Here is a 24,939-nt window from a genome sequence, read left to right on the forward strand (position 1 = left end):
TTTTATTTTTTAGATAATAAATATTAAACTTAATTATTAGTAAAAAACATAATTTTGAAAATCGATTTGAATCGATTGGTTGAATCGAAAACAAATGGAGAGTATGGTTCAATTTTCATAGAAAACCGCCAGAAGATAAAATTGTTTTAAAACTGGTAAGTTGGCCAGAAATCTATCGATCAAATCGAACTAGAACCTAACTAATTTTGGCTAACCCCCGAAATGGCATGGTTTAGCTAATAATAAAAATACAGAAATTTAAAAAAAGCCAACAAACCATAAATTCCCTAAATCTCTCCTCCTCTTAATAATTGACGTCATTTTTGGTAGGGAAAAAAAAAGAAAGGTGTGAAGGGAAGTGACAGAGCAAAATCAGATCTAGTGTAAATCGTCAAATGTAAAAGGAAGGAAGTAGAACAATAACTTTAATAAGCGGATATTTTATACGCTTTTTAGCATCATTTTCATATAGTTTTAGCATGTTATGTTTAATTTTTATTAAGTTTTCAAAGGTTTTAGTGTAAAATTCACATTTTTGGATTCTACTTTGAGTTTGTATATTTTTTTGCAATTTCAGATATTTTCTGGCTGACATTGAGGAGCTGGAAAAAATTTTTGATTCAGAGACAGAGAAAGCACTGCAGATGCTGTCCAGATCTGACCTCCTTGCACTCGGAAGAGCTTTTCTAGAGCTCAAGAAGTCAAAATTGAGCGTTCTTAACGGCTATGGAAAGCTGACTTTCAGAGCTTTCCATCAATATATAATAGTTTAAACTTTGCTTCAGAATAGAAGGCCCAAAACTAGCATCTAACGCCAGCCTCCTGCCCTAGTACAGGCGTCCAGCGTCCAAACACCCAAAGAGGATCCCGTAGCCAGTGTTCAATGCCCTAGAGACCTCATATCACGTGGATCTCATCAAAGCTCAGCCCAAACACTCATCAAGTGGGCCCCAGAAGTGGATTTTAGCACTAAAATACTATTTTACCCTTCTAATGTAATCCTTAGACATTAATTTAGTATTTAAAGGTATTTTACATAATCATAGAGGACTTTCTGCCATATTTCGTTTTTTACATTTTAATTTTTATGAGTTTCTAAACCTCCTAAGTTGAAGGGAGGAGCCCTGCTGAGTTTTATGGATTAATAAAAGTACTACTGTTCTTTTTCAATTCGTGTTTGATTCTCTATTCTAAGATATATCTTCGTTCTTCATCAATATGAATGCGTTGAACTGGCATAAGGTTATCACATTCTACATCGGTTCAGAGTGAGTCTTTCATCGGTTAATGATGAACCACTAGCTTGATTTTACATCTTTTAGACGGCTAATCCACGACTTCGTCGGGGACTTCTTGAGACACCAGTTCAGCCAAAGTATGGGGAAATTAGGGTCTCTGTGGTAAAAGCTAGAACCCAAAGGTGCAGCATTCTCTGATCCAGAAGATTCGACCTTGTCTGTAGAATAGACTGCAGGATAGACTGCAGGATAGACTCCAGAAGCTAGAACCCAAAGAGAATAGACTGCAGGATATTCACCCTAAATCAGAATGGATCTGCACTAAGCCTGAGGTTCAGATCTGGAAGAGTATTGGCGGCTGCTCAAACCAGCGTCAATCACATACAGCTTGCCATAGAAGAAATCATTCACAATTGAAGAAGACAGTAATACGAGAGTTAATCCAGAAGGACAAAGTATCTCCAAGCCTTAACTGCCTTCTTATAATAGTTTACACGACTTCTGAGTTTTGAGTACCCTTTTCTTTTTATTTCCTTTTATACAATTAAACATATAAACCTAGTTCAGATCTCACAAATCCAACAATCCGCCTGACTAAAATCTGCAAGATAACCATAGCTTGCTTCAAACCACAATCCTTGTGGGATCGACTCTGACTTGCTCAGGTATTAATTGGATGACCCAGTGCACTTTTTGGTTCAGCTGTACGAAACGTGGGGATTTGTGCACCAAGTTTTTGGCACCGTTGCCGGGAATTGTTCAAGTTTGGACAACTGACGGATTATCTTGTTCCCTAGATCAGGGAGTCCTCTGTTCTTGAACATAGAGCTCTCATTCTCCTCTGTCCTTGGTTTCTTCTTTTCTTATTTATGACTAGGAACAAGGATAAAGAACCTCTCTTTAATCTTGATCCTGAACCTAAAAGGACTTTAAGGAGGAGCTTACAACAAATTAAAGCACAACACTCCGAAAGAAACCTATCAGAAAATTTTGAACAAGAAACTGAAGACATGGCCGAACATGAAGGAGAGGCAAGAAAGGTTCTTGGTGACTTCACCATGCCTACCTCTGACTTTTATGGCAGAAGTATCTCTGTACCTACCATTGGAGCTAACAACTTTGAGCTTAAGCCTCAGTTAGTCTCTCTTCTGCAACAGAATTGTAAGTTCCATGGACTTCCACTGGAAGATCCACATCAGTTCCTAGCTGAATTCTTACAAATCTATGATACTGTTAAGACCAATGGAGTGAATCTTGAGGTCTACAGACTTATGCTCTTTCCCTTTGCTGTTAGAGACAGAGCTAAGATATGGTTGGATTCTCAACCTAAAGAGAGCCTAGACTCTTGGAAAAAGTTGGTCAATGATTTTTTGGCTAACTTCTTTCCTCCTAAAAGGATGAGCAAAATCAGAGTGGAAGTTTAAACCTTCAGACAACAAGAAGGTGAATCCCTCTATGAAGTTTGGGAAAGATACAAGCAACTAACCAGGAGATGTCCTCCTGACATGCTCTCAGAATGGTCTATCATAGGAGTATTCTATGATGGTCTGTCTGAGATGTCCAAAATATCATTGGACAGCTCTGCAGGTGGATCACTCCACTTGAAGAAAACACCTACAGAAGCAAGAGAACTCATTAAGATGGTTGCAAACAACCAATTCATGTACACCTCTAAGAGAAATCCTATGAACAATGGGGTCTCTCAAAAGAAAGGAGTTCTTGAAGTTGACACTCCAAATGCCGTATTGGCTCAAAATAAGATCTTGACCCGCAGGTCAATATGATCTCTCAGCATTTGACTGGAATGCAAGCTGCAGATGGCAGCACTCAGGAAGCTTCTTCTGAAGTAGAAGCTTATGAACCTGATCAACCCACCATGGAGGAGGTGAATTACGTGGGAGAATCCTATGGAAACACCTTGATAAACCACTATTTTATGATTTATTTTGTTCTCAATTGAGTGGATTTTATTCATTATTCTCACACTTATTCATAGAATTCGCATGTTTTACATTTTCCTTCCTAAATTTGTGTTATGATTGAAAACATGCTTCTTTGGCCTTAAATTTGCTAATTTTAATCCTCTCTTATTACCATTCGATACCGTGATATGTGCTTTATGTGATTTCAGGTTTTCTAAGGCAGGAATGGCTTAAAGGATGGAAAGGAAGCATGCAAAAGTGGAAGGAACACAAGAAGTTAAAGTTTTGAGAAGCTTGCAGCGACGCATGCGTGGACGACGCGTACACGTGACAGGTGAAGCAGACAAGCGACGCGTACGCGTGGCCGATGCGTACGTGTGACAGAGCGTCACGTGCTACATTAAACAAAAAATGCTGGGGGCAATTTCTGGGCTGCTTTTGGCATAATTTCAGGCCCGAAAACACTGATTAGAGGCTGCAGAGTGAAGCTGGAAGGGAAGAATCAATCATTCAACACTTCATTCATACAATTTTAGGTTTTAGATGTAGTTTTCTAGTGAGAGAGGCTCTCTCCTCTTCCTAGGTTTTAAGGTTTTTAGTCTTGTTCCTTCTCAGTTTCATAATTTTACCTTGCTTTAATTTAGTTTTCTTCTACTTTTATTTGTTCTATCACTTTAGTTATCTACTTCTCTTGTTGATTCCTTTATTTTGCTAATTTAGTTTATGAATTCATGTGTTACTCTCAACTTTCATTAATGCAATTTATGTTTCACATTTTTTATTGTTCAATTGTCTTGCTATTGTTATTTCCTTGCTTCGGTAGTCTTAGATTTTGGTATGTCTTGTTAGTTTTCTCTGTTTTTATTTTATGCCTTCCAAGTATTTGATAAAATGCTTGGTTGGATTTTAAATTAGATTTTTATGTTCTTAACTTGGATTGATCAATTAGAGACTCTTGAGTTATCAAAATTATTTTGTTGATTGGTGATTGAAAATTGTCAGTTGACTTAGGCTTCACTAAATTTAATCTTTGATTAGGACTTGTGAACTTAAGTTGATTTTGCTCACTTGACTTTCCTTCATTGTTAGAGGTTAACTAAGTGAAAGCAAAAGGCAATTACCATCACAATTGATGATGATAATGAGGATAGAAATTCCAATTCTCAATCCTTGTTAGGACTTTTCTTAGTTGTTATTTTATTTCCTTGTCATTTACATTACTTGTTCCTTTTTTCAAAACCCAAAAGTATACTTTCCCATAACCAATAATAACTACACTTCCCTGCAATTCCTTGAGAGATGACTGACGTTAGGATTTTTGCTAGTAAAGAATTATTAAAAATATTCGCGTTGTAGATACAGCTTCTAAACTAACAGAAATCCCTTCGTGCAAATGTTTTCGTTGTCACAAGTAACAAACCCCTTTAAAAATTGTTAACCGAGTATTTAAACCTCGGGTCGTCTTCTCAAGGAATTGTAGGGAGGTATGTTCTTATTATTGGCTATGAAAAAGGTAAAATTGGGGTTTTGGAAGTAAGGGGGCAGTATGTTGCACAAAAAATAATAAGAAAAATAAATAAATAACTATAAAATAAACTCTTGGGAAGGTATGGGAACTGGAAGTCCTATCCTGGTTATCCTTATCAATTGTAATGAGAATTGGATTTTTGTCCCATTTTTTTAACCTCTAACTATGAAGATAAGTTAAGTGGATGAATTAATTCGAATCCTCAAGTCCTAGTCTTTCCTTGGGAAAGGCTAGAGTTATTGGAATATGAATTAATAAAATGAAGAAATCCAATTTTCAATCAACAATGAGTTTGATAACTCTAGAGTCACCAATTATTTAACCAAAGCCAAGAGGAAAAGAATTCAAATTATTTATATAATAAATAAAAGAAAGCAATCATAATTTTGAAATACCACAATTAGCACTAATAAAGATATCAAAAGTAACATGGGCAGTTGTAGCCAAATAAAGAAGTTGGGTTAAACATAGGAATCCATAAACTAAATTGAGGAAATAAATAAAAGGAACATTGAAAATAAATAAATACAAAGTACATTGAACCTGGGATTGAGAGTCACTCATAAAACTAAGAGAAGTCACGAATCCTAAATCCTAATCCTAAAGAGAGAGAGGAGAGAACCTCTCTCACTAAAAACTACATCTAAAATATGAAAAGTGAATTATGAGGGAATGATCTGAAGTCTCCTCCTCATTCCTCCACTTTGCAGTCTTTAATATGTGTTTTCTGGGCTTGAAACTGGCCCGAAAATAGCCCAGGATTCGCTGTTTGCGAAATCTGCCACGCTGATTTTCGCAGATGTGACGCGTCCGCGTGGATGACGCGTTCGCGTCGCCTATCTGTATGGCCACTATGGCAAATTATATATCAAATCGAAGCCCGAGACGTTAGCTTTCGAACGCAAGTGGAACCGCGTCATTTATACCTCTGTAGCTAAAGTTATAGCCGTTTGAGTGCGAAGAGGTCAGGCTGGACAGCTTAGTAGTTTCTCCAACTTCTTGTATTCCTTCCACTTTTGCATGCTTTCTTTCCATCCTCTGAGTCATTCCTGCCTTGTAATCTCTGAAATCGCTTAACACACATATCAAGGCATCTAATGGTAATAAGAGAGGGTTAAACATAGGGAACTTAAGGCCAAAGAAGCATGTTTTCAATCAAAGCACATAATTAGGAAGGCAAATGTAAAACCATGCAAATAGTATGAATAAGTGGGTAAAGAGTTGATAAAAACCACTCAATTGAGCACAAGATAAACCATGAAATATGGGTTTATCAACCTCCCCACACTTAGACATTAGCATGTCCTCATGCTAAGCTTAAGAGAAGCTATAAAGGAATGAAGAGGAATGATAGAATGTATGAGATGCAACCTATGAATGCTACTAAATGCAAAATATTTCTACCTACTTGGTTAAAAATAAATAAGTTCTTCAAGACAAATATGAACTGGATTTCACTAATTCAAATCACAAAATACAATACAAATAACTTGCAAGAAGAAGATAGCTCATGAAAGCAGGGAACATAGAATTGAGCACTGAACCCTTACTGGTAGTGTATATCATTCTAGCTCTCAAGTGTCTAGGGTAAATTCTCTCAATTCTCTACTAATCTTGCTTTCTATAGCTTGCTCTTCATCTAACAATCAACAAAAATTTAATGCACCAATACACAAATCAAGAGGTCTTTTAAGGGTTGTAATGGGGTTAAGGTCAAGGTAGGATTGTATTTGGCCAAGTGGACTAAAATTTGAATCCTTAATTAACATAAACTATTCCACCTAACTTAGGACAATCCATGTAATCATAATATAAAATCTGACTTCCCATTAACTATGTTTTCCACATATTTATGCATTCTAATTTCAAGTACAACTCATATGCATTGCTTTCACCACTTACTTTGGGGCATTTTGTCCCCTTTCACTTATTTTGCTCTTTTTTTATATATTTTTTTCTTTTGTTTTTCTCAATGCATATGATTAATTTATTGAATGCATGAACATGTCCTAAACATTTCTTTAACATTTTCAGAAAATTCTAACATACTGAATTCTCAAACCAGATATTTCCAAACCCACTCTTCCCCACACTTAATTCATAGGCATTCTCACTAGTCTAAGCTAACCAAAGATTCAAATTAAAGACATTATTATTTTTCGCTTAGAGTTAATGATGTGCTAAAATAAAGAACAAAGGGGTAAAATAGGCTCAAAATTGGTTTGTAATAGATAATGAAAAGGTTAAGGCCATATGGGTATGTAAGCTCAGTGAAACAAGGCCTCAATCATATAAGTGTATGCATACATTAAACAATGGAAATATAGAATCAAGCAAGACAAAGATCACAATTTTAGAGAGAAAAACACACACCAAAATTAAAATATTGGTTGATAAAATGTAACCAATCAAATAGGCTCAAAATCTCACTGGTTTTGTGTGTTCAAGCTTTAAACCATGTTCCAAAATAAAATTTCTTCATACAAGTTATTCAAAAAGTTTTTAATTTAAATTAGTGAAATACTATAAAAAGTTTCTTAAAAAACAAAATATTACTTCAACCAAGTGGTAAAATATGCAAAAATCAAATAAACATGCAAATGCAACAACTAATCTACAAAGAAAATTTAAACATTGGTGTTGAGACAAGAAAGTACTAACCCATAGAGATCGGTATCGACCTCCCCACACTTAAAGATTGCACCGTCCTCGGTGCATGCTGAGATGTGCAGGTGGACGGGTTGTTCCAACTGATGCCTTTCTTCAAGGATTGTGCAGATGGACTTGTTTGTCTCCCCATGTAAACGTCTTCCGGTTCCCTTCCGGGTGGCCATCTTGAAAGAAAAAGGGAAGAAAAGTAACCCAGAAAGAAAGATAAGAAAATAAATAAAGTATGGGTGGGTTAATGCCAAATGATAAGGGTCTCATTTACATGGAAGCTTCAACATGTACGTGAGAAAATAATAGAAGCCATGGCATACCAGTGGTATAAAATTTGTAACATAGGGGAGGAGAGTGGGTAATGGAAATATCAATACAAGTTCATGCCAATGCAAATGGAGTGCAAGTATCATAAAAGATTGGCATTGGCAGATAATTAATATCATCCCACAGTGTAAAACAAGTTACCAAAATAAATTCAAGAAAAGATGCAACAGTAGAATAAGAAATTTTTTTTTAACACCAATGGAAAAATAAAAAATTCAGAAAAGAAAATAAAAACAATATGCACAAAATTAAGATGCGATGAATGAGATATACAAATAAATTAAGTAAAATAAAATAAAAGATAAGAAGAATGAGAAGGGAAAGAAGTAAAGTAAGAAAGAAAGAAGAAAGAAGAAAAGATAGAAGAAATTAGGATTGGGGAAGAAAAGATAAGATATTTGGCAAATTAGGATAAGCTGTGCGGAGCAAGTGACGCAGACGCGTGGGGCACGCGGTCGCGCGACTTGCGCTGTAAGTTAATCGACGCGGTCGCGTGACTCAATTTATGCTACTGGCGCGAGGGCAGCCTCGCGCTCGCACAACTCTCTGTTCAAAATCTTATTTTGCCAAATTTTGGGTGACGCGATCGCGTGGGACATGCGTTCGCGTGGGAGGGCTTGGGCTTCTAGCACGAGTCCAGCCCAATTCCAGCACAACTTTCGGCCATGCACCTTTTTGACGTCAATTTTCAGGGCACGCGGCCGCGTGGGTGACGCGGTCGCGTGGGAGGCCAAAGTTCCACATGACGCGGTCGCGTGAGCGACGCGGTCGCGTGGGGTCAAATGATGCTAAAGGCGCGGCTCTAGTCACGCTCTCGCGTGACTCTCTGTTCAATGCTTTTCTTCCTCGCGCACTAGTGACGCGGACGCGTCAGCGATGCTGCCGCGTCGCGTGCGTGTTTTTCCTTTTCTTTTTTTTTTGAAAAATGCAGAGTGTAGTATGCAGAATACAATGCTTAATGTGAATGCTATGCATGATTCCAGGTTCAATAAAATAAAATAAAACTAAAAAACAAACAAAACGAAATAGAATAAATTGAAAAAGAACGATCATACCATGGTGGGTTGTCTCCCACCTAGCACTTTTAGTTAAAGTCCTTAAGTTGGACATTTGAGGAGCTTCCTGTTATGGCGGCTTGTGCTTGAACTCATCCAGAAATCTTCACCAATGTTTGGAGTTCCAGTAGCCTCCGGGGTCCCAAACAAGGCGCAGAAAGCCTTCAAGCAAGTTAAAGCAAGTGACAAGGCCCCAAGAGTGTTGATTTCTAGAGTGAATTTCGGGGTCCCAAATCTTGCTTTTGCACCCGTCTTCTTGTTGAGCAATACTGTTCCAGCCGGGTGGCAAACTGTCTGAATTCTCACTGAAGCAGCCAGACAACTTCCTAGACCCATTCAGTTGAGCTCTATACCAACCTTTGCGTTTAAACTTAAAGCTTCCAACCATAATGAACCTTGCAGGACAATTCTTACCACTGGCCATCTTCCACTTACTCTTAATGTCACAAAGAGCTCTAAGTTGACCATCCGTCTCCAGTAGTCCATATTCAAGTGGAATTAGAAAGCTAAGGGATATGAATTTTACCCACTTGAATGTTGTGAAGGATGATGGCGACTTAGGGGGAGGTATTTTTAATGAGATTGCAAGCTCCACTCCCTTGTGCTCTTTTCGGATAATTACCACCTCTTTGTAAGCTTTTTCAATTTCAACCTCTTCCTCTTGGTAGCTCTCTTCCAATTCAATCGTCTCTTCATTGCTTTCCAAGGGCATGGGAGGTTGTGCTTCTTCTTCTTGAATCTCCATCACTTGATCAACCTCTTCCAAATCTTCAACTGTGATATACCTTGGAGGTTGTACACCCTCCTCAACATCAAATGCAACTGTCTTAGACGGAGGCTCTATGTCTTGATTTTCCCATGGAGGTTCAGCATCTCCTAAGTCTTCAACCACTTCTTCCTCTGCAACTATTATGGCTTCCTCTACTTGTTCCAATACAAAGCCATGTTCCTCGTTGTCCTCTGGAGTTTCTAGTATCTCCTTCATACTACGTTCTTCATTAGATTGCCCACATGAAGCCATGGAGGTTCCTTGAATATCCGAACGTCGGAAAGCTAATTGCTTTAACTTCTCCACTATTGCTTGCTCCAGTTGATGAAGGATTGCAGTACATTGTTTCATTGATTCTTCGAGGCTAACCTGTGATTCTGACTTTGATGGATATGGGTAATGTGTATGGAGGAGTGGTGGTTTGTGGGAGTAATTGGATTGGTATTGGGGTGGTTCCATATATGGTTCATATGGCTCATAAGATGGTTGGTATGGTGGTTGAGGGTTAGGGTCATATGGAGGTGAATGGCGGAAAGAGGCTTGTGAGTTTGGTGGTTCAAAATTATATTGAGGAGGAGGGGGTTCATAGGCATATGGTGGGTCTTGTTGGTAACTACAAGGGGGTCCACTATATCTATCATCTTGGTATGCATTGTAGAATGGTTGTTGATAGTCCATTGGAGGTGGTTGTTGCCACGATGGTTGTTCAAATCCTTGTGGCTCCTCCCATCTTTGATTGTTCCAACCATGGTGCATGTTGTCATTATAATCTCCTCTTCCTACAACATAATTATAACCAGACTCATAGCCAAAGGGGTGAGAGTTCATGGTAGAAAGAGAAAATAAAAACAAAAATTAATAAAAAGAAAATATTTTGAAAAAGATATAATTTTTGAAAAAGATAAGAAGAAATTTTTTTTTTTTAATTTTTTTTTGAAAAATATTTACAATAACCAATAATAAGGCACACGTTTGCAATTCTCCGGCAACGGCGCCATTTTGATGTTAGGATTTTTGCTAGTAAAGAATTATTAAAAATATTCGCGTTGTAGATACAGCTTCTAAACTAACAGAAATCCCTTCGTGCAAACGTTTTGGTTGTCACAAGTAACAAACCCCTTTAAAAATTGTTAACCGAGTATTTAAACCTCGGGTCGTCTTCTCAAAGAATTGCAGGGAGGTATGTTCTTATTATTGGCTATGAAAAAGGTAAAATTGGGGTTTTGGAAGTAAGGGGGCAGTATGTTGCAATAAAAATAATAAGAAAAATAAATAAATAACTATAAAATAAACTCTTGGCAAGGTATGAGAACTGGAAGTCCTATCCTGGTTATCCTTATCAATTGTAATGAGAATTGGATTTTTCTCCCACTTTGTTAACCTCTAACTATGAAGGTAAGTTAAGTGGATGAATTAATTCGAATCCTCAAGTCCTAGTCTTTCCTTGGGAAAGGCTAGAGTTATTGGAATACGAATTAATGAAATGAAGAAATCTAATTTTCAATCAACAATGAGTTTGATAACTCTAGAGTCACCAATTATTTAACCAAAGCCAAAAGGAAAAAAATTCAAATTATTTATATAATAAATAAAAGAAAGCAATCATAATTTTGAAATACCACAATTAGCACTAATAAAGATATCAAAAGTAACATGGACAGTTGTAGCCAAATAAAGAAATTGGGTTAAACATAGGAATCCATAAACTAAATTGAGGAAATAAATAAAAGAAACATTGAAAATAAATAAATACAAAGAACATTGAACCTGGGATTGAGAGTCACTCCTAAAACTAAGAGAAGTCCCGAATCCTAAATCCTAATCCTAAAGATAGAGAGGAGAGAACCTCTCTCACTAAAAACTACATCTAAAATATGAAAAGTGAATTATGAGTGAATGATCTGAAGTCTCCCCCTTATTCCTCCACTTTGCAGCCTTTAATCTGTGTTTTCTGGGCTTGAAACTGGGCCGAAAATAGCCCAGGATTCGCTGTTTGCGAAATCTACCACGCTGATTTTCGCAGATGCGACGCGTCTGCGTGGATGACGCATTCGCGTCGCCTATCTGTACGGTCACTATGACAAATTATATATCAAATCGAAGCTCCGGACGTTAGCTTTCCAACGAAAGTAAAAACGCATCATTTGGACCTCTGTAGCTAAAGTTATAGCCGTTTGAGTGCGAAGAGGTCAGGCTAGACAGCTTAGCAGTTTCTCCAACTTCTTGTATTCCTTCCACTTTTGCATGCTTCCTTTCCATCCTCTTAGTCATTCCTGCCTTGTAATCTCTGAAATCACTTAACACACATATCAAGACATCTAATGGTAATAAGAGAGGGTTAAACATAGGGAACTTAAGGCCAAAGAAGCATGTTTTCAATCAAAGCACATAATTAGGAAGGCAAATGTAAAACCATGCAAATAGTATGAATAAGTGGGTAAAGAGTTGATAAAAACCACTCAATTGAGCACAAGATAAACAATGAAATATGGGTTTATCAATGACCCGAGGTTTAATACTTCGGTTAATTTTATTGGATTTGCTTAAGTGACAGACAATTTAAATATTGATTGAGGTTTAATTGTTGGTTTAGGACTATACTTGCAATGTGATAATTTTTGTGAAAATCTTTACCGACATTTCTCCTCCATCAAATTTTTGGCGCCGTTGCTAGGGAATTGCAAATGTGTGCCTTATTATTGGTTATTGTGAATATTGTGCCTTTTTGTTTCTTTGTTAGTTGTTGTTAGTTTTAGGAGTTTATTTTCATTATTTCTTATTAGTTTTTCTTTTTATTTTCTTTTATTACCATGAATTATCACCCTTTTGGCTATGAGTTTGGTTACAATTATATTGTAGGACGTGGAGATTACAATGAAGGCTTGCATCAAGGATGGGACAATCAAAGATGGGAGGAGCCACAAGGATTCAATCAACCCTCTTGGCAACAACTGCCTCCAATATACCATGAGCAACAACCATTCTATGATGCATAGCAAGACGATAGTTATGGTGGAAGGAACCAGAATAGGTTCAACAACAGGCCACCATTCCCATCTTCTCAAGGGAATATGGAGACTCCTAAGCAGAGCTTTTCTAACTTAGTCATTCTAGTCTCCAGCCTCTCTAAGACCACTTATAGTTTTATAACTGAAACAAGGTCTTCAATCAGAAATTTGGAGGTATAGATTGGTCAACTGAGCAAGAGGATCCCTAAGACTCCTACTGACACTCTTCCTGGTAACATTGAAGTAAACCCAAGAGAAGAATGCAAAGCCATCACCACTGAGGCTGAGACCGAATCTGGGGAGACTGGCTAAGAGCCTGGCGCTGAACGCCAGTGAGGAAGCCCTCACTGGGCGTTCAACGCCCATCTTGGCACCAGAGCTAGCGCTGAACGCCAATGAGGAAGCCCTCACTGGGCGTACAATGCCCAAACAGGCAGGGAAGCTGGCGTTGAACGCTAGCCAGGATATCCCTACTGGGTGTTCAACACCCAAAAAGGTAAGGGAACTGGCGTTTAACACCAGTAAAGGTATACAACATGGGCGTTCAACACTCAAAGAGCCATCAGAGCTGGCGTTGAACGCCAGTAAAAGCACACCCTCTGAGTGCTCAATACCCACTCAAGAAATCCCTATCCAGGAACTAACGGAAGCCAAGGCTCATACAGAGACTATAGAGGTTCCCTTGCATGCACTCCTGCAGTTCATGTGTTCTAAGGAATACTTATCCTCTGATGAGGATGAAGACACTAGGGAAGAGCAATGCTCGACACCTAGGAGCTCTCATGAAGCTGAATGCCAAGCTATTTGGTACAAAGCCTTTGGAGGAAGAACCTCATGTGCTTTCCAAGGAACTCAATGCTTTGGTTTAGCAGAAGCTACCTCAGAAGCTTCCAGATCCTGGACAATTCCTAATTCCTTACACCATAGGCACCATAACCTTTGAGAAGGCTCTGTGTGACCTAGGGTCAAGCATAAACCTCATGCCACTCTTTGTAATGGAGAAGTTAGAAATATTTGAGGTATAAGCTGTAAATATCTCACTAGAGATGGCAAAAAAGTTAATGAAGAAGCCATGTGGCTTAGTAGAGGATGTCTTGGTAAAGATTGAAGACCACTACATCCCTACAATCTTCATAGTCTTGGATACTGGGGAGGATGAGGATGAATTCATCATCCTTGGAAGACCTTTCATAGCCACTGCCAATGCTATCATTGATGTAGCTAAGGGAGAATTGATTCTACAACTAGGGGAGGACCATATCTTGTTCAAGATGCCTTACCCTAACTCTCCCTCTGATAAGAAAGAGACAATGGTGCAACACTTAGTGCTCCAACCATCTATCTCAGCGAAAAGCTATACTAAACTCCCAAACATCACTTCTAAGTTTGGTGTTGAGCAGCCATTAACAAGCACTGAAAACAAAGGTACTAGCAAGAAAGTATCTAAAGGTTGGAGGGACAAAAAAGTCCAAATTGAAGGCTTCTCACCTGGAATGAGAGTTGTCTTCACCAAGAAACCAGTCATACCACATACAGTGAGTCGTATCCTGTCTCTAGAGCATGTGGAGCTCATTCATGAGAAGACAGAAAGAAAGTTCACTATAAGGGACAAAATTCTGAGCCCATACTCACCTTCGTAAGGAGCTAACCGTCAAGCTAATGACGTTAAAAAAGCACTTGTTGGGAGCCAACCCAACCTTAATTAATTATTTATTTCTATTTTCTTTCATTTTGTTTTTCTTTAAATTATTTTTATAGGTTCATGATCATGTGCAGCAGTTAGAACAGAGACAAAAAAAAATTCAGCAATGAAAATAGAACACTCTGGATGGAGTGTTGTTAGAGTTGAACGCCAGCTAGAGAGCATACCCTGGGCATTCAACACCAATACAGAGAGCTGGGATTCTTAAATTCCTAGCCTCTCAAGAACAGTGGGTCCCACAGTAGCTTTACCTACCCCACCCATTTCAAAATTAAAATTCCCTTCCATTTACCCCACCCATGGCTGAATCATTATCCCCCCATTTCCTTCTTTTTTCTTCTTCTTCTATTCCATTCTTCTTTTTTCTTTATTTTTGCTCGAGGATGAGCAAAGCTTTTAAGTTTGGTGTGGGAAAGCGTTACTTTTTTCTTCCCATTACCACTAATGGCACCCATAGTTGGAGAATCCTCTAGAAAGAGGAAAGGAAAGGCAATAGCCACCACTTCTGAATCTTGGAAGATGGAGAGATTCATCATCAAAGCCCACCAAGTCCACTTTTATGAAGTAGTGGCAGAGAAGAAGGTGATCCCAGAGGTCCCTTTCAGGCTCAAGAAGAATGAGTTGTCATTTATGCAATTCAGCTGGAATTATCATAGAATGATACATCTCCATTGAGGAGGACAATCCCATCTCTAAGAAGAGGATGGAGCAAATTAGAGAGCATGCACATGAGCTTGTGCAGCCGCCTCAGCATGAGATTCTTGAGATGCCTCAAGGGATGTATTTTTCTCCTTAAAGCTATTGGGATCAATGGCATACTTTCATGGGAGAATTGAGCTCTAACATGAATCAGTTGAGGATAGAGCATCAAGAGCATTCCACCATCCTCAATGAAATTAGAGAAGACCAAAGGGCTATGAGGGAAGAACAACAAAGACAAAGGAGTGACATTGAAGAGATTAAGCACTACATTGGATCCTCAAGGAGGAGCACTAGCCGCCACCATTAAAGGTGGATTCATTCTCTTAATCACCTCTTCTTATGTTATTTATCTATTTTCTGTTATGTTGTATTGTCTGTTCTCTTGTTCTTATTGTATAATCACTTTTATCCATGTCTTAAAGCTATAAAATGTTTCATATGTCTCTCACCTTGTTTAAAAAGAAAATTTTATTTGAAAAGAATTGAGAGATACATAAATTTCAAGTTATAAAATAAAAATAATTCAATTATTTTGATGTGGTGGCATTGCTTTTGTTTTCTGAATGTATGAATAAACAATGCATATTTGGAGTTGGAATTTTAGAATGTTGGCTCTTGAAAGAATGATGAAAAAAGAAAAGTATTATAGGTAATCTGAAAAATCTAAATAAATTGATTCTTGAAGCAAGAAAAAGTAGCAAAAAGAAAAAAAAGAAAAAGCATGTTGCAAAAGAAAAAAATTTATGCATGCGAAAAAAAATTAAAAATGGAGAAAAAAATATAATAAAAAAAAACAAAAAGCAGAAAAAGCCAATAGCTCTTTAAACCAAAAGGCATGGGTAAAAGGATCCAAAGATTCTAAGAGTGTGCTTAAGAACTCTGGACACCTCTATCTGGGGATTCTAGCAAAGCTGAATTACAATCCGAAAGGGTTAACCCAGTTAAAGTGTCTGTAGCATTTATGTATCCGGTGGTAATACTGGAAAACAAAGTGCTTAGGGTCACGACCAAGACGCTAAAATCTGTGTTCAAGAGTAAAAAATAATTGAACTAGGAGAGTCAATAATATCATCTGGATTCTAAGTTCTTAAAGAGACCAACTTTCTGAGTTTTAATGGATAGTGAGATGCCAAAACTATTCAGAAGCAAAAAGCTACTAAGTCGCACTCATCTAATTGAAACTGAGCTTCATTAGAAACTCTGAGATTTATTGTATCTTACTCTTCTTTTTTTCATACTGTGTTTTTAGTTGCTTGGGGACAAGCAACAGTTTAAGTTTGGTGTTGTGATGAACGAATATTTTGTACGCTTTTTAGCATCATTTTCATACAGTTTTTAGCATGTTTTGTTTAATTTTTATTAAGTTTTCATAGGTTTTAGTGTAAAATTCATATTTTTGGATTCTACTTTGAGTTTGTGTGTTTTTATGCAATTTCAAGTATTTTTTGTCTGAAATTGAGAAGTTGTAAAAAAATCTGATTCAGAAGCAGAGAAAGCATTGCAGATGCTATCCAGATCTGACCTCCTTGTACTCAGAACAGCTTTTCTGGAGCTAAAGAAGTCCAAATGAAGGGTTCTCAATGGCTATGGAAAGTTGACTTCTAGAACTTTCCAGCAATGTATAATAGTTTATATTTTGCTTCAGAATAGAAGGTCCAAAACTAGTGTCCAATGCCAGCCTCTTGCCCCAGTCCAGGCGTCCAGCGCCCACAAGGAGGAAACCAGCATCCAAACACCCAAAGAGGACCCCCTAGCCAGTGTTCAATGCCCTAGAAGTCTCATAGCACGTGGATCTCATCAAAGCTCAGCCCAAACACTCATCAAATGGGCCCCATAAGTGGCTTTTAGCACTAAAAAGACTGTTTTACCCTTCTAATGTAATCCTTAGTCATTAGTTTAGTATTTAAGGGATATTTTATATAATCATAGAGGACTTTCTGCCATATTTCATTTTTCACATTGTAATTTCTATCAGTATGAGTTTCTAAACCTCCTAGGTTGAGGGGAGGAGCCCTGCTGAGTTTTATGGATTAATAAAAGTACTACTGTTCTTTCTCAATTCGTGTTTAATTCTCTATTCTAAGATGTATCTTCGTTCTTCATCAATATGAATGCGTTGAACTGGCATAAGGTTATCACATTGTACATGGGTTCAGAGTGAGTCTTTCATTGGACAATGATGAACCACCAGCCTGATTTTACATCTCTTATACGGCTAATCCACGACTTCGTTGGGGACTTCTTAAGACACCAGTTCAGCCGAAGTATGGGGAGATTAGGGTCTCTGTGGTAGAAGCTAGAACCCAAAGGCGCAGCATTCTCTGATCCCAAAGATCTGACCTTGTCTATGGCGTTTTGAGTAGGATCACCAAAGAGAATGGACTGCAAGAGCTTCACCCTCAATCAGAATGGATTTTCACTAAGCCTGGGGTTCATATCTGGTGGAGTATTGGCGGCTGCTCAAACCAGCGTCAATCACATACATCCTACCATAGAAGAAATCATTCACAATTGAAGAAGACAGTAATACCAGAGTTAATCCAGAAGGACAAAGCATCTCCAAGCCTTAACCTACTTCTTATTATAGTTTACATGACTTCTGAGTTCTGAATACCCTTTTTTTTTGTTTCCTTTTATGCAATTAAACATATAAACCTAGTTCAGATCTCACAAAACCAACAACTTTTTTATCCGCTTGACTAAGATCTGCAAGATAACCATAGATTGCTTCAAACCACAATCCTCGTGGGATCGACTCTGACTCGCTCAGGTATTACTTGGACGACCTAGTGCACTTGCTGGTTCAGCTGTACGAAACATGGGGATTTATACACCAAACATCAACCGCTATGAAGGAAAGTGACAAAGCAAGGACAATGGATGTGACTATAAGAAAACGTGGGCTAAGGGTGGCACAAGCAGAGGAACGACTACAAAGTATGAACATAGAGGAGGACATGAGTGAGGGAAAATATTGTTACAAGGGGTGCCGCTGGTGCTGTTCATACTTGAGGGAGAGGGAGAAGGTTGGATAGTATATCATCATTGATGTTGTTGCTAGTTTAATTTGCTACTACGATTAAAAAAATTCACTAGTATTCATACTCTGCCCCAAAAACATAAAGTTAGATCTAATGATGATAAATGCCCACCTAAATAAGGTTGCCTCATCTGTTTACCCGACCTCATGGAGGTCGGGCACGACAAAGGTGGTCTAACCCTACTTATCTGAACAAGTAACCACCTCCCTAAATATCTCATACTATCTCTACTTTATCCAGAAAATAAATCTCAACAAACTCCCAAGATAAAGGGAACAGTTATCCACCCCAAATTTGGAACTACTTTAAAAAGGTGGTTATCTCTCCACTATAAATATACTGACACACTCAGGTACATTCAGGACCCAATCTACTAAAATATTTGCTTAAAACCCTTGCTAACTTAAGTTCGGAGTCTCTTACAGGTACCACCTCCACCTCCTCAAGAGGAACTCCGACGGTAGCACCCCAGCAACAAGAAAGTTGGACGCTGCCTCAGAAGGAGTCTGGACCTCATGTCTAGGCCCAGAAGTAATCCCGTTTCACGTAACCCTCAAAACATTGGCACCGTTGTTGAGGACATCCATGTATGGCGGACAACCAGTATGAAGATGGTTATACAGTGTCTGAGTCAAAACCAGAGTCCCACCATGATGACCTGATGCTAGCATTACCTCCACCTGAGAGAGAACAAATGCCCCCCAGGAAGGAACTTTGGGAAACCCTCATTCGCGGTGGATTCATTCGGAGGTCCACCCACCCGAAGATGAAGAACCTTCCCACTGCAGACGATTAGAACAACTCAAGTTGGAGGCTGAACGACAACAAGAAGCAGAAAGGGAATTATGGAAAGAAGTGCGACGACAAAAAGAGCTAGAGGAAAAGCTCCTGAGGTTAGAGGCTGACCTCCGAAGACGAAGTAATTGGACATATCGGGAGGAAAGCCCTCTTAGAGGTGAAGACCCATTTGTTGAAGAGATCATTGATGACAAGTCATCATATACCCATTTTTCAAGCTAATTTCACTTGTTTTGTTAGCATTTATGCACTTTCTTGCATCTTAAGTTAGTGATTTGGAGTGAAAATGCATAACTTCTATAAATCAAGCAACCACTATGAATTTAATGTTAATCATTGAGGTTTGAGCTAATTTTAATTGCATTTTAATTGATTTATAAGCCTCTTGAATTTAGTGATACTTTGAGTGGTTGTTTGGTTTATTATAGGTGAAGAAAAGAAAAGAAAATAAAAAGCGTGGCATAAAAAGTGTAGCCAAGAAAAGGAAAGCGTGGCCGAATCAAGAAATAACATGCCGCATCACAATGGAGGAAGCAACCTTGCCCTCCACAAGGGCAGAATGCCCTCTAGGAGGGCAGCATTAAGTGACCAAGCAAGCAAAGGCAACTCTGCCCTGCCCACTCCAAAGGGCAGAGCACAAAATGATGCCTTGGAACCAAGAGAAGCAATTTCTGCCCTGCCCTTGTGGAGAGCAGGATCGGGCTCCATGAGGAAAGAAATTCAAGGGAAAATGACACCCATGCAAGCTACAAGTTTCGAACAAGGGACCATGAGGAAGCCAAGAACTAAGGGTGACTATGGTGCCAAGAAACCAAGAAAATAACTAGCGTGTTTGCTTCCTCCCAGGATCGAACCCACGACGTGAAGGAAGGATCCTGCCCTGCCCTTGGCGCGGGCAGGGCAGCAATTGGAATAGCGCACCACACAAAATTTTCTGGCGCACCAAAATTGCTTCCTGGCGCACCAATTCCTTCCTTGGCACGATCCTGGCGCGCGCGTTCCTTCCCTGGCGCACCAAACCGATCCTGCCCTGCCCTTGGCGCGGGCAGGGCAGCCACCAAAGCACCAACGCGCGTCCCGCGCGCCAATTTCCTTTCCTGGCGCACCAAATTCCTTCTCTGGCAGCACCAACGCACGCACGCTTCAACCTTGGCAGCACCAACTTTCCCGCCCTGCCCTTGGCGCGGGCAGGGCAGCCTCTGGCGCGCACAGACTCGCATCACAAGCACCAAGGCCGCACCAAATCACACCACCATGCATCAATTTTCTGCCCTGCCCTCCACAAGGGCAGGGCAGCCTCTTGGGAGTGGTTTTTGGGCCAAAATTCAAATTAAAAATTAATTTGAATTCATTTCTTCACCAATCCAAAAGCCCATCCAAATCCCATTATCCAAGAATAGAAAGTGTATAAATAGGACTTAGTTTGATGTAATTAGGACTTTTATGCTCACTTTTGAATTTTTACTTTTACCTTGGCTTTTGAATTTTCACTTTCACATTCCTTTGGAGCTTTGACTCTCTTGGAATTGTTCTTGAGAGAATTGGCCGAGACTTCAGAGGTTCAAGGGAGAATTGATTGATCTCCTTCCTCAATTCCCTTGGGCAATTCTACTCTTCTATTTTCTGAGTTGTGGATGTGTGAAATTGGGGAAATTCTGTCCCAATTCCCATTCTAGCTCTGTTTAAATTTGTTTTCTGCATAATTCACTTTCAAGTCGGTTCTTCTATTACTTCTTCTTTCATTTTCTGTCAATTGCTTAGTTCATTCAGATCTGGGAAGGAAATTGGGTTTTAGGCTCTGCTACCTAAGCCCTTGGGATCCTGAGATCACTTTTGGTTCTTCTATGAACCTTACTGCATTTTAATTTCCTTGCTGTTTAAATTTCTGTTTGCATCCAATTCAATTTCTGCTACCTTCATTACTGCAATTTACTTTTCCTTCGTTTAGATCCTGCAATCCCATTCCTCAATTCCCTTTTACATTCAAGCAATTTACATTACTTGCCATTTAAGTTACTGCAATTTACCTTTCTTGCACTTTAAGTTTCAGTTATTTAGTTTCTTGTTCTTTAAGATTCTGCAATTTTTCTTTCTTGCTCTCCAATTTACTGCCCATTTCCCTTTCCCCCTTTTACATTTACTGTCATTTACTTTCTGTTAAGCACAAATCACTCAACCAACACTTGATTTGCTTGACTAAACCACCCACTAAACTAAAATTGCTCAATCCTTCAATCCCTGTGGGATCGACCTCACTCATGTGAGTTATTATTACTTGATGCGACCCGGTACACTTGCCGGTGAGTTTTGTGTTGGATCGTTTTCCACACATCAAGTTTTTGGCGCCGTTGCCGGGGATTGAAATAGATTGACAATGATTAAGTGAAGTGGAGGTCTAGATTAAGCACTTTTTCTTTTCTGTTATTCTAACTCTTGCTAACACACTAACTGTTTGAGAGATTGCCTCAATTAACTCACTAACAAATTACCTCAAGTAAACTGTATCTAATTCTCAAGTGTGTGGTTGCTGGTTGATTGCATATCACAGGAAATCAAGTCCCTACAGACAAATGAGATCGTGATATGAAGCCACCCCTCATTACACTCATCAAGAACAATTGTTCTTTTGATGGAAGTCCATCGGAAGATCCTCAGCAGCACATAACCACTTTCCTAAAGACCTGTAATGCAGTCAGAACCGATGGATCAGATCGTGACACTTATAAGATTCTGTTATTTCCCTTCTCATTGAAGGGTGAAGCTGCACAATGGTTTGAAACTTTTCCCCAAGGAAGTATCACTAGTTGGGATGATTTGGTCACCAAATTCCTGGCCAAATTTACCTCATCCAAACAGATCATCCAGCTGAAAGAGGAGGAACATCTATTCACACAAGGAAATGAAGAACCACTCTTCAAGGCCTGGGAGAGATACAAGAAAGCAACTGATAAAGTAGGCTTCCGAGCTTTCTATGAAGGATTAACCCCAGAAACAAGAAAAGCAGTGGACTATTTCTCAGATGGCTTGCTCAAAGCAACAACAAATGCTCAAGGAATCACTGACTTCAATGACAAAGGAGTCAGCAACCAACATCCATCTGAGAAACCACATAATGCAAGCTCAGAAAAAGAAGTGGAAAATACTGAAGAGGTGAATGCGTTCAAGGACCAAAACAAACAGATGCACCATCAACCGCAGCAAAATATAGAGTTGTCTGCTACAGTAAATGCTAAATTTCCACCATGGAGACCTCATTCTTATCTTAGAATGAGGGAGTCTCAACATCAAGAACAAGGAAGTTGCTACCAGGACAATTCCATGACCACAACCAACCAACATCCCCCACCCACTAATACCACCCAAAGCCAATACCCACAACACAGACACTTCCAAACCCATCTTAACTGGAGAAGGGGTGAGTACCAAAATCACAGACCAAGAGAATTCCATTACAACAACCTGAACTTCATAAACCATCAAAAACACCATTACAGCAATAACAACCACTACATGCCGCCACCACACTCACCCTTCCCACCTTTAACATGCCATAACCATCCGACCTTACAAGACTCTCAAAGAATCACAAACTTGGAGATCCTAATGGAGAGAATGATGAAATATCAAGAGGAAACAACTAGGAACCAAGAGATGTTAATGAGAGGACTTGAGGAGCAGATAGCCCAAGTGGCAAAGCACTTCGCAGAAATGGGAGAGAAGAAACCAAATACTTTCTTCAAAACCAGTAAAGATAGACCAACCAATAATGAAGATGCTACAAAGAAGGAAGGATGGAAAAGGATCATAGGAGACAATGAAAAAGGAAGTACCAGTCAAGAAAAGCACAACAAAGAATTCCTTCAAAAAGAGACATCAGAGAAAACCAAAGACAAGCAGAAAATCTCCACTGGAAAGTTTTCACTAGGGGATCGAGTGATGATCAATAGTCAAGCCACGAAGGTGTCCCCACAGTTGCATGAACACTACACTGTGACCAAGATCCTTCCACAAGAATCTATAGAAGTCATCAAAGAGGAAACCGGAAGGAAATTCACAGTGAAGACAGACAAGCTAAGGCACTATGATTTTCAACCCCCATGATGAGCAGAAAATGAAGATGTCAAGCTAATGACAATAAAAGAGCGCTTGTTGGGAGGCAACCCAACCTGAGGTAGTTTCTTTTCATAGCTTGTTTTCAATAAAAATGTTGAACAATTGGTATGTGTTGCAAGGAGCTAAGTTTGGTGTTGCACACCAAAACAATTTGAGGGAGAATGAGAACTTTTAAGTTTGGTGTTCCACCAAAAATTTCATTTAACACATTCTCATCTCTTGCATGATTCTAGCTCCAAGCAAGCAAACATATTATTCAACTGTTAAATTGTTTTCTAGCTTTTGTTTCATTTAACCTATAGCAAGGATACATGGTTTCACTTATGGTTAATTTGGTACATCTGAGACAGTGGCAAAACAATTAAGTTTGGTGTTCATACACCAAAATCAATTCAAGAGCCACACTCAGTATTATGCTTACTAACCATGTAATTAAGGGCTTGAGAATCAAGCAACTTTGAGAACTATGCAGGATATAAGCCAACATTTGAAGACATTATGCATTGTAACTCAAAGAGGACATAGCAGAAAGAAAAATCAAAGGGCTGCAACTTCAAAGGTTGTATCTGAACTTAATCCTTGCTGCTGTGTGATGTTTCAAATCTGGAAGCCATTGTATTTCTTGCTAAAGTGTTCATTTAGCTACAAGTGAAATTGTTTGTGAAAATGCCAAGTCTGCACAATGCTTGTATCCATCACTTAGCTTTAAATATTGCTTTGTTTCCCATATGCTTAAATAAAAGAGTTTGGTTTGAATTGAAAAGTAAAATATCCAATGTTGCATGAGTATGAATGGAAGTTAGTGGTGGCACATGTGTTTGATTAAATGCATAACTCATGAAATAAATGTTGCATAATATCATTCCCATTCAATTGTAAGTTAGCTTGCTGTTACAAAGACTCCTATCAATAATGAAACAACCCTTGGTAACAAAAACAGAAAGAAAAAGGAAGGAAAAAGCCAAAATGGCAAGAAAAAAAACAAAGAATAAAGGTTGGACACCAATGGTTTGAACCTTAGGACAAATGCCTGTGGTGTTCTTGTACTGAGATCTGCTTGGATGAGTAAATTCTAAGGGGTATTTTGAAACCCGGTCACTTAGATCAACTGATTTGGGATGGCCAATTGAAAATCCACAATAAAGAGCAACTTAGATACAAAGCACTTAGTGATCCAAAGAGATGCTGGGCATCAATGATCCTAGGAAGAATTAGTGAGCTAAGTGTCTGTGGTGGAAAGATGTTGAGCAAAATAAAAGAAAATGAAGCCAAAGGCTAAGCTGCAACATTTAACACCCAACCTCTAAAAGAATAAAAAGCTTGTTAAAGCATTGTAAGCCAAGAAAAGTTACCAAGGGAGTAATCAAAAGGTGAGTCTTATGACAGCAAGTTTAGCAAACCTTTGATGCAAAATGTGTATTATGCAGCAGCAACAATAAGTGAGTATCATTGTCTGCATAAATGCCCCATAAATTGAAGTTCTGCTATCTGCATAATAAGGATTTGTGTTCTTTTCTTATTCACATCATTTACTCTTAGTTTTGATGCTTGCTTGGGGACAAGCAAGGTTTAAGTTTGGTGTTGTGATGACAAGTCATCATATACCCATTTTTCAAGCTAATTTCACTTGTTTTGTTAGCATTTATGCACTTTCTTGCATCTTAAGTTAGTGATTTGGAGTGAAAATGCATAACTTCTATAAATCAAGCAACCACTATGAATTTAATGTTAATCATTGAGGTTTGAGCTAATTTTAATTGCATTTTAATTGATTTATAAGCCTCCTGAATTTAGTGATACTTTGAGTGGTTGTTTGGTTTATTATAGGTGAAGAAAAGAAAAGAAAATAAAAAGCGTGGCATAAAAAGTGTAGCCAAGAAAAGGAAAGCGTGGCCGAATCAAGAAATAGCGTGCCGCATCACAATGGAGGAAGCAACCTTGCCCTCCACAAGGGCAGAATGCCCTCTAGGAGGGCAGCATTAAGTGACCAAGCAAGCAAAGGCAACTCTGCCCTGCCCACTCCAAAGGGCAGAGCACAAAATGATGCCTTGGAACCAAGAGAAGCAATTTCTGCC

General features: G+C 38.8%; 1 non-coding gene across 1 annotated transcript; it reads right to left on the reverse strand.

Moving 5' to 3' along the window:
* Nucleotides 1-2,641: 2,641 nt before the first annotated feature.
* On the reverse strand, nucleotides 2,642-2,750 carry LOC130959129 (small nucleolar RNA R71). Its single transcript, XR_009078224.1, has one exon. It is a non-coding gene; the product is annotated as a small nucleolar RNA R71 (small nucleolar RNA).
* Nucleotides 2,751-24,939: the final 22,189 nt, after the last annotated feature.

This window comes from Arachis stenosperma, chromosome 10 (genome assembly GCF_014773155.1).
Source record: "Arachis stenosperma cultivar V10309 chromosome 10, arast.V10309.gnm1.PFL2, whole genome shotgun sequence".
NCBI lineage: Eukaryota > Viridiplantae > Streptophyta > Magnoliopsida > Fabales > Fabaceae > Arachis > Arachis stenosperma.